Below are 10,200 nucleotides of genomic sequence, written 5' to 3'. Positions count from 1 at the left end.
CTCAGTAATGAAACATTATCCTAGCTCTGTTGCTAATGGAAAAATTGCATTGAGAGATCAGTTTATAGAGGGTGTAAGAGATCCTGCATTGAGACGAGAGCTTCGTAAATATGTCAGAGCTCATCCCGACTCCTCCCTGATAGAAGTACGGGAAGAGGCTTACTCATGGTCCTCGGAAGACCTAGGACCAGGTGTAAAAGGCGGTAAAAGTAAAGTGAAAGCCTGCAGCCATCTTACAACTGATATGCAGTGTAGAGCTGTTACTACCAGTGAGAATCCTTGCTATCTAGAGGATGTCATGAAGGCTCTGGCTGAGCAAGGCAAAGTTAGTGCTTCAGGCCAAGCTGAGCAATCTGTTTCACTGGATGATGTTTTGAAAGTTCTTAAAGAACAAGGTAAAGTGATTACGGAACTGACCAGAGCAGTGAAGGATTTGACTACTCAAACCCAAAGCTCGAGCACAATGGCAGTTAGCCAACAAAAAAATTGGTCCCAAAATTTACAGCTGATGGTAAGCCAATCTGCTTCAGATGTCAGACTGAAGGTCATGTAGCCAAGCAGTGCCCACAGAAGTGGCGCAAAGTTTCAGAAAGCCCTCCTACTTCAAGCAATTTGGGAAACGGGAACCCCTGGTTGCAGTGAGTCGGGCAATGCAGGGGCCGATGATAGACTCAACCAAATCTGAACTTACACGAGAGCAAGTGATCGAGCGTGCCATAGGCAAGTGTCCAGTAGTTGATGTTATGCTAAACAAGGTAGCAACTTGCTGTTTGCTTGATACAGGGAGCCAAGTCAGTACAATTACAGATGAGTTCTTCAGGAAGCATTTTTTAGGGGATGATGATGCCATGCTTGCTACGTCTAGTTGGCTTAAGTTAACTGCTGCAAATGGCCTTGAAATCCCTTACCAAGGTTATGTTGAACTGGAAGTTGAGACGATGGGCTTAAAAATCCCAAACTGTGGGTTTCTAGTCTTGAAAGCATCTGATGGTGTGACCCCAGCAGAACACTTTATCATTGGTATGAATGTCATTCATAAGTGTCAACAGCTGGTTGTCTCAGAGTGTGATACAGTTTTGGAAGGTACATTGGATTCTGGGTGGAGGAGTGCATTTCAGCAAATTCAGACATGCGTTGTTGAACGGAAGATAATGGCTCGGGTTTTAGGTAGAGACAAGGTGCGAGTACCTGCTGAGTCCATTTCAACTGTGATGGTTAAGGGTCATTTCTCCCAGATAGGCACGGACATGCAACTTCTTAATGAACCAGCAAATGCACCACTTCCCCCAGGTGTACTTGTCATTCCAACACTTGTAGACAACAAAAGTCGCGTCCTGCCAGTCCAGGTTGTCAACTTCTCACAAGAGGACATTTGGCTGTGTCCAAGGACTAGGATAGGTATTATTTCTCCTGTCGAATGTGTTGAAAATAACCAGACCTGTGGAGTGAAGTTCCACCGCATTTCCGCAGATGTTGAACAGGTTTCTGTTGACATGAAAAATGAACAGTTTGACAGTAAAGTACTGTCTGTACTGTATCTGTCTTAGAAAAACTTGATATAGGTGGCACTGAAGAAGAGCGAGTTGATCTCTGTGCACTACTGGCTAGGTACACAGATGTATTTGCAGACAATGATGATGATCTTGGGTCTACTGACAAAGTAAAACATGAAATCAAGCTGGTTGATGACCTACCAGTCACCCAGCCCTATCGGCGTATTCCACCCAACCAGTACAAAGAAGTCCAAGAACACATTTCAAAGCTGTTGAAAAAGGGGATAATCCGGGAAAGTGAAAGTTCCTATGCTTCTCCTGTAGTTATAGTGCGGAAAAGTGATGGTAGTATCCGCTTATGCGTGGACTATCGCAAGCTTAACTTGAAAACCGTGAAGGATGCCTTCCCACTGCCTCGCATCGATGAGAGTTTTGATGCATTGAAGGGTGCCAAATACTTTTCTACCATTGACCTCGCCAGTGGCTACCACCAGGTTGTGGTAGATGAGCAAGACCGCCATAAGACCGCTTTCACAACACCTTTTGGTCTTTTTGAGTATTTGCGCATGCCAATGGGTGTCTGCAATGGTCCTGCAACTTTTCAAAGGTTGATGCAGGTGACTATGAATGACCTCATTTATGAAATGATGCTAGTTTATCTAGATGATATTTTGGTGTACTCTCCCTCTTTTCAGTCACATTTGGAAAGGCTGGACATAGTGTTTAAGTGTCTCAGGTACACTGGACTCAAGGTTAAGTGGGAAAAATGTCATTTCCTTCAGAGAGAAGTCAGATTTCTGGGGCATCAGATGTCTGCAGATGGCATTGCAACAGATCCCTCCAAGGTGACGGCTATTAAGGAGTGGCCGGTCCCATCCACAGTCAGAGAGCTACAGTCCTTTTTGGGTCTGTGTAGCTACTACAGACGGTATGTTGACGGTTTTTCAAAGATTGCTGCCCCTCTGCATGAGGTGGTTAATCAATGTCGTGGTGTTAGCAGTTCAACTAAGGCTAGTAGGAGACTGGGTACACTATGGGACACTGACTGTGAGAGGGCCTTTGAAGTGTTAAAGGAAAAGTTGATGACTGCACCAGTTTTAGGGTTTGCAGATTTTACTCGCCCTTTTATTTTGGAAACTGATGCGAGTGGTCAGGGTTTAGGTGCTGTCCTGTATCAGCAACAGGATGACAGAAAAAGGGTCATTGCATATGCAAGTAGACGGCTAAGAAATGCTGAAAGAAATGATAAAAACTATAGCAGCATGAAGTTGGAACTGTTGGCACTCAAGTGGGCCATAGTAGAGAAATTTCGTGGTTACCTGCTTGGTTCAAAATTCACTGTCATTACTGATAACAATCCTCTGTGTCATCTCAAAAGTGCAAAACTGGGAGCCATTGAACAGCGATGGGTTGCACAGTTAGCTGCTTTTGATTTTGATGTACAGTATCGTCCAGGACGAAGCAATGCTGCAGCTGATGCTCTCTCAAGGCACCCTTTAGCAGGGGAGCCTGATTCTAACAAAGATGATGAAGAGTTTGATGATTGTGTTGCCATTTGTAATGTGCTTCACCGGGGAACCTCCCTGGAACCAGAGTTGGTCACAGCTGGAGTCGAGTGCTGTCAGGTCAGTCAGGTAAGGGCTTTAGGAGCTGGTGAGTGTCATTTGAGTGGTACGGAAGCCACTCCAACTCTCCCAGGCTATTCCAAGGAGGAGTTACAAACATTCCAAGGTCAGGACTCAGTGCTTAGTGTGTTTCGAACATTTTGGGATCGTAAATGTAGACCAAGTCCCCAAGAAAGGAAAAGTCTTCAACAGATTGTGAAGTCACTTTTAAAGCAATGGAAGCATATCAGAGAGAGAGATAGATTGTTGTATCGGGTGGTTGAGGATGTACGCTATGGAGACTGTTTCCAGTTGCTTGTTCCAAATGGTTTGCAGAAACAGATACTGGAGAGTGTACATGATGGTATGGGTCATCAAGGCATAGAAAGAACCCTGCAGCTGCTGAGGCAGAGAGCATTCTGGGTGGGCATGCACAGAGATGTTGAGCATTGGATAAAAAGCTGCCAGCGCTGTGTTTTGACCAAAATGCCGCATCCCAAGATTCACCCACCCATGAAGTCCTTTCTTGCCTCCAGACCTCTAGAAGTTGTTGCAGTTGATTTCACTGTGCTTGAACCAGCAACAGATGGACGAGAAAACGTTCTAGTAATCACAGATGTATTTACCAAGTTCACTCAGGCTTTTCCTACTCGTGACCAGAAGGCCGAGACCACAGCAAAGGTGCTGTTGAGAGAATGGTTCATGAAGTACGGTGTGCCTGAGCGATTGCATTCTGATCAGGGCCGCAATTTTGAAAGTGGAGTTATTTCTGAGCTCTGTAAACTATATGGGGTGAGGAAAACACGTACAACCCCGCACCATCCCACTGGTAACGCCCAGTGTGAGCGCTTTAATCGCACAATGCATGAGTTGTTGCGTACACTCCCAGCTAACAAAAAGAAGCATTGGCCTGAGCACTTACCAGAACTTGTGTATGCCTACAATGTGACCCCACATGCAACCACAGGCTACTCCCCCTACTATCTGCTTTATGGGGTGGAACCACACCTTCCAGTTGATGCACTTCTTGCCAAAGAGCATCCTGGAAACAATAACTTGAGTGGCTTGCTGTACAACAGCAGAGATTGAAAGAGGCACATGCCAAAGCTAAGGAATATGCAGAACAAAAGGCTGCAGAAAGTATCGCTATTCAGAGTGACAAGGTCTACTGTCCGGTAATAGCGATAGGTCAGCATGTCTATTTGCGACATCGGCCTGCAGGTCGCAACAAAATACAAGATGCATGGGGAGCAACTGTGTACCAGGTTTTAGATATCGTAGGAACTACTTACACTGTACAACCTGCAGAAGGAGGACCATCTAAGAGAGTGAATAGAGTGGATATCAGACCTTGTATTAGTCCACCTAAGCCAATTCCTAGAAATGTGGCAAAACCAGGACGTGAGTCAGATGTTGCCATCGAAGCCAACATTGAGTCAGACCCAAGGTCAGATGCTGAATCAGAGGAAGGGGTTGTAGTGGAGGATGTTTCTTTTGGTTTGAACCCTGATTTTAATGCTGAGAGTTTACCTGTTGAGAACTGTGAGTATGAGCTGGTGGAGTCTATGTCTGAGCCAGGAAAAGATGAGGTTCCTGCCAGGGGCCAGGGAGAGGCAGAATCAGTTGAGCCTGAGTCCTGGTTGGACCCACAGTCTGTTTCACAGTCTACTTTCCCAATTGATTGTAACAGAAAGAAGCTAGGTTCTGAGTTTTGAGTTAACCCACCGATACCAGCTCCACGCAGAAGCAAAAGAATAAATGCAGGGACTCATCCAAATCCACATCATGAACCTAGGTCAGTTTTGGAGTCACTGAGCCCAGCAGTGGTATCACAAATCCTTACAGGTTTGGGAACTGTGTTTTTCAGAGAGGCTCTTAAAGAAGTTAAGAACAGTTACGCTGTCACCGCGGACGTTGACAGTTGCGCAGGGGAGAATGTAACCAGGTGGTGAAAATCACCTATATCCTGTCAACTGTATTTTGTGGTGTAGTAGTTTTGCTGCAGTTACCAAGTTTTAACACCAGAGGGCAAAGTTATAACTGTGTGAACAGCGGTGTATTGCGCTCAGGTGAAGGGCTGCCGGGAAAACACGCGCTCGACGAGTGGAGAGTACTGCAGTTGGACAAGGATTGGAAATATTTGTGCATTAAAAACACATGCCCCACAGCGTGATATAGGTGCCACTGCCGTATTTGTACGTTATTTGTGTGAATATTTGAATCTAGTTGTGCTACACAGTTTGTCAAATTATTCTTTTTGAGGGTTATTATTTTTATTCTATTTACCATAGAACTTGCACTGGGCTTCTAGTGTTTGTTTGTTTTTGTTTGTTTCTTTTTTGAAATTTCTACATTTGTTAAAATCTTTAGTCACTGCCCATCAGTGGGAAATAATACCTTTAATACTTTTAAGAAATAAAGAACCCACATAAAAATTATTTGAAGTGTGGAGTGTCATTTGCCCTGCTTCACTGTAATTAAACCACTTCTTAAAAAAACCCTGTCTTGACACAGGTGTTTTAGCCAATTACGGACCAATATCTAATCGCCCCTTTATTTCTAAAATCCTTGAAAATGTAGTCGCAAAATAATTACGTGACCACCTGTACAGGAATAATTTCAGTCAGGATTTAGAGTTCATCATAGTACAGAAACAGCACTGGTAAAAGTCACCAACAATCTTCTCATGGCATCAGATAATGGGCTCGTCTCTATACTTGTTCTGTTAGATCTTATGCAGCATTCGATACCATTGATCACAACATTTTATTACCGAGAGTGGAACACTCTTTATTTCAGAGAGTGGAATTGAAGTCTGATAGACTTCAATTTGTTCATGTTAATGATGAATCCTCCATGTGCACAAAGGTTAGCTATGGAGTTCCACAAGACTCTATGTTAGGACCAATACTTTTACTTTATATATGTCTCCTTTAGGCAACATTATTAGAAAACACTCAATAAATTTCCATTGCTATGCTGATGATACCCAGCTATATCTATCTATGGAACCAGATAAAAAAATCAGTTAATCAAGCCAGGACATAAAGGCCTGGATGTCTGGCAATTTTTTACTTCTAAACTCAGACAAAACTGAAGTCATAGTATTTGGGCCCAAAAATCTCAGAAATTTGATGTCCAACCTTATTGTTACTCTAGATGGCATAAGTCTGGCCTCCAGTACTACTCCAAGGAAACTTGGAGTTATTTTTGACCAGGATCTGTACTTTACCTCACATATAAAACAAATCTCTAGAACAGCCTTCTTCCACCTACGGAACATTGCTAAAATTAGGAGCATCCTGTGTCAAAGTGATGCCGAAAAACTAGTGCATGCATGTGTTACTTCTAGTTTGGACTACTGTAATTCCCTATTGTTGGGATGCCCCAGTAACTCACTAAAGAGCCTGCAATTAATCCAAAATGCTGCAGCAAGAGTTCTGACTGGAATTAGCAAGAGAGATCATATATCACCTTCACTAGCTTCTCTCCATTGGCTTCCCATTAAATTTAGAAAAAAAATGTAAAACCCTGCTTCTTACATACAAAGCTCTAAACAGTCAAGCGCCATCATATATAAAAGACCTCATAGCACCATATTATCCCAGTAGACCACTTCAATCTCAGAATGCAGGCCTACTTGTGTATCCCAGAATTTCTAAAGGTAGAATGGGAGGCAGAGCCTTTAGCTATCAAGCTCCTCTCCTGTGGAACCAGTTCAGATTCAGGAAGCAGACACCCTCTCTACTTTTAAGTCTATGCTTAAAACCTTCCTCTTTGATAAAGCTTATACTTAGTCATAGTTATGCTGGTATAAGCTTCGACTGCTGGGGGACCCACCTCCTCTTGTCCCTCTGTCCTCTCCTCTCACCCCACAATGGTCACTACTGTATGACATTAACTCTGTGTGTTTTCTCCCGTAGTTATCTTTCTCCTTCTCTGTCTCCCGCTCTCTCTCCCTTTCAGCAGGTGTCCCCGGGCTTTGAAGCTGTGTGTTTTCCAGTTTGCAGCTACTGGTTCTACCAACCTGCCCAATGTTTTGTTGTGGCTCTTACTTTTGAGATGACTTTGTTGTGAATTGGCACTATATAAATAAAGTTGAATTGAATTGAATTGAAAAGCCACTTTGTGGCTTTTAGTTAAAGACAGCAAAGCTCTAAGACCCTGGGTTTACAATGGGTAGTTTTCATGTTCTCCCCCGTGCTTGCGTGGGTTTTCTTTGGGTTTCCTGCCACAGTCCAAAGACATGCATGTAGCCATGCTGTATTGTCCTGAGATAGAGTGGACCTGTCCAGGGTGAACCCTGCCTCTGGCCCTGAAGGCTGGGATAGGCTTATAGTATTTAGATTTATTCTCATATCACCAAAGATATCACATATCAAATTAAAGGCTATGAATTTGAGCTTCACTTTCTCATGCGTTGACCCCCCCCAATATCACACCATTTGACCAAAACTTATGGTAAACCACAGCCACGTGTGTTGGTTAATTTTATGATCATGTGGTATGTGTACTTCTCCTAACTTACATCGTACATCAGGTACCCTTCTGTTTGTTGTGTGAGTGGGAACATGGCGTGATCCATAGTCTGTCTGATTCATACAGCGACTGCTCAGTGTTGTCTTTGTGAAACCTACGCTGACAGTAGAATTTAAGGAAGCGGCATAAAGGAGAACTCTAAATTTAAGGAAACCGTGACCTGGCATGGACACACAGAGGACAGATTGTGTCCATGAACCTGTTTCACACAGAGAAGTTTTGCTCTAAATTTTAAAAACATCTGCAGCAAAAATACACTTTCCATGTCAATTATTTGAGTAGCAGTACCACAACTTAGAAATACTGTGTGCAAGTAAAAGTCCTACATTTAAATTTTAAATTAAGCAAAAGGAATAAAGTATACTAAAATACTACTGCAAATTATCAATCATACTTACTAAGTGAACCTGTCGAGCATGTACCCCGCCATTCACACTTAACAGAATAAGCAGTATAGATAATGAAACCATGTATGGATGGATACTTACCTAAAGTAAAAGTACTCTTTATGCTAAATGGCTCATTTTACTTCAGTGATTATCACTGGATTATGATTGATAAATAAAGTCACTGTAATGTTGCAGCTTGTAACGATGGGCCTAACTACCCTGTGTGCTGTTTTTTCTGATCATATATTATGACTTATAAGAATCATTTTAAATACTTCAATCAAAATCTCATGATTAAACTGTATCTTTAAACAAAAAGAAGTTGTCATAAATGTGGTTAGTGTAGCAACATGTACAGTAAATGTTTACATGTGATGACCAGATAGGAAGAGCTGGATGTTTGCGTGAGACAGGAACTGGGAACAGGAACAGACGCAAAGGCCTGAAATGACCTAATGCAGCTACTTAACTTACTTAAGTTAACTTCCCTTAACTGATGAGCTATACACTATGAGGTAATCACATAAGGTCACAGTGACTTGATCATTTGTTAATGGTAAACAACAGAAATTCATAATACAGTTTGCAGTAAATCATGCACAAACTAATCATGGCATGTGTTTCGCATCATCTAACTTCTCAAGTGAACTTCTCAAGAAAAGTTTCATTGAATCTTTCTGGGTTCTTTTCCACTGGTCTCACACATCTTACAACTTTTTTCAAAACACTTGTCATATAGTAACCCCTATATTTATTGTATTAGGTGTGTGAACAAAAGCAAAACACATGTTTCCTGCTGATATAAATTCGCCAATATGTGTTTGCAACCTCCTATGCAAAATTCTTAAGTCATTGATCAGTGTTTATCCATCTATAGAAGGTGCTGCTCTGTGTTGCTATTTGCAAGTCTGGATCAGTCTTCAGTCTTCCACTGAAGAAGCAGTACACTACAAATGCTGGAATGAACAGCAAGGAAATCCTTTTTTTTACAGTATTGTATTTCAGAGGGCCATCTAAAACAAACATGCAGATGCAATATGCAGCATGGTTTGTCATCTCTAGTAAAATTACCAAGTTATATTGTGATATTGACTCGTGCACTTTATATTTTGTAGTCGACTGTGCAGTAACTGATTGAAGGAGTGTAAAAGTTTGACCATCTGCATGTATCAACACCACCCTGTCAACTTTCTATGGTAAGAAACATAGGAAGGGGATCCAAAGGAATGGAACATGGAACTTATGAGACACCCATTTACCAGCACAGGATAAGTCTTCTTACTGGCATTATCATGCGCTACCTTAACAAAACCAGTCTACTGTCAGGTGGTGTCAGAAAAATGTGGAATTTCCAGTGTGTAATCATTTAGAGAAATGAAAATTGTCCATAGACGTATGGGCCATTTGTTAACCACACTTTATTAACCACATTAATAATCCTTTATTAACCACACTTTCAGAAATTGCATCAAGAATTTAAGGGCATAACAAGTTCTAAATGCTTTTCAAATTATTTTACTTGCTGAAGTATAAAAGAGTAGAGTATATCTCAGACTACCAGTGTTATTCTGGTTGTTTTATTGTATTGAGAATGGTTCTAACTTCATATTCCCGTAGTTATTGTTAACCTATAAGCCCACCGTGTGTTGGAGTTTGGCTCTGGTGTCAAACCTGTGTTGAAACTTATGTGAGATTTAAGAAATGTTTGTTTACAGATATTATTTCTTAACAATATTGAAGTCCACCTTGTTTATTGCTTGCATTTCTTTTCACACTGTTGTAGCTGTTACAAACACCACATGTAAAGTGAATCATCACTTTATGAAAAAGATGAACTGGTTTGACTAAAACAATACGTAAACAGATTAAAGACTGCTTGTGTTGGTGTGCAAACCACTGCAGTAGCTCTTACAGTGTGAGAACAGTCCTAAGTAACGGTTATTAAAATAAACACAACATGGGTGTGCATATTTTGAGATCTATTTTGAGATACATTTTTGTGACTGTGTTTTCATTTTCTATGCCTGGAGAAAATCTGTTGACCTCTCTGGATTTTTTCCAAAGTGTAAAACCTCAGGATTCAACTATTTTGACAAATCTAGTCCAACATTATTTTTAGAGGGCCTCTATAGATTGCATTCACCAAAGAAAAAAACTGGAGACCCCTCCCCTGCT

Source organism: Channa argus, chromosome 1 (genome assembly GCF_033026475.1).
Source record: "Channa argus isolate prfri chromosome 1, Channa argus male v1.0, whole genome shotgun sequence".
Lineage (NCBI taxonomy): Eukaryota > Metazoa > Chordata > Actinopteri > Anabantiformes > Channidae > Channa > Channa argus.
Note: the sequence above shows the minus strand (reverse complement) of the source record.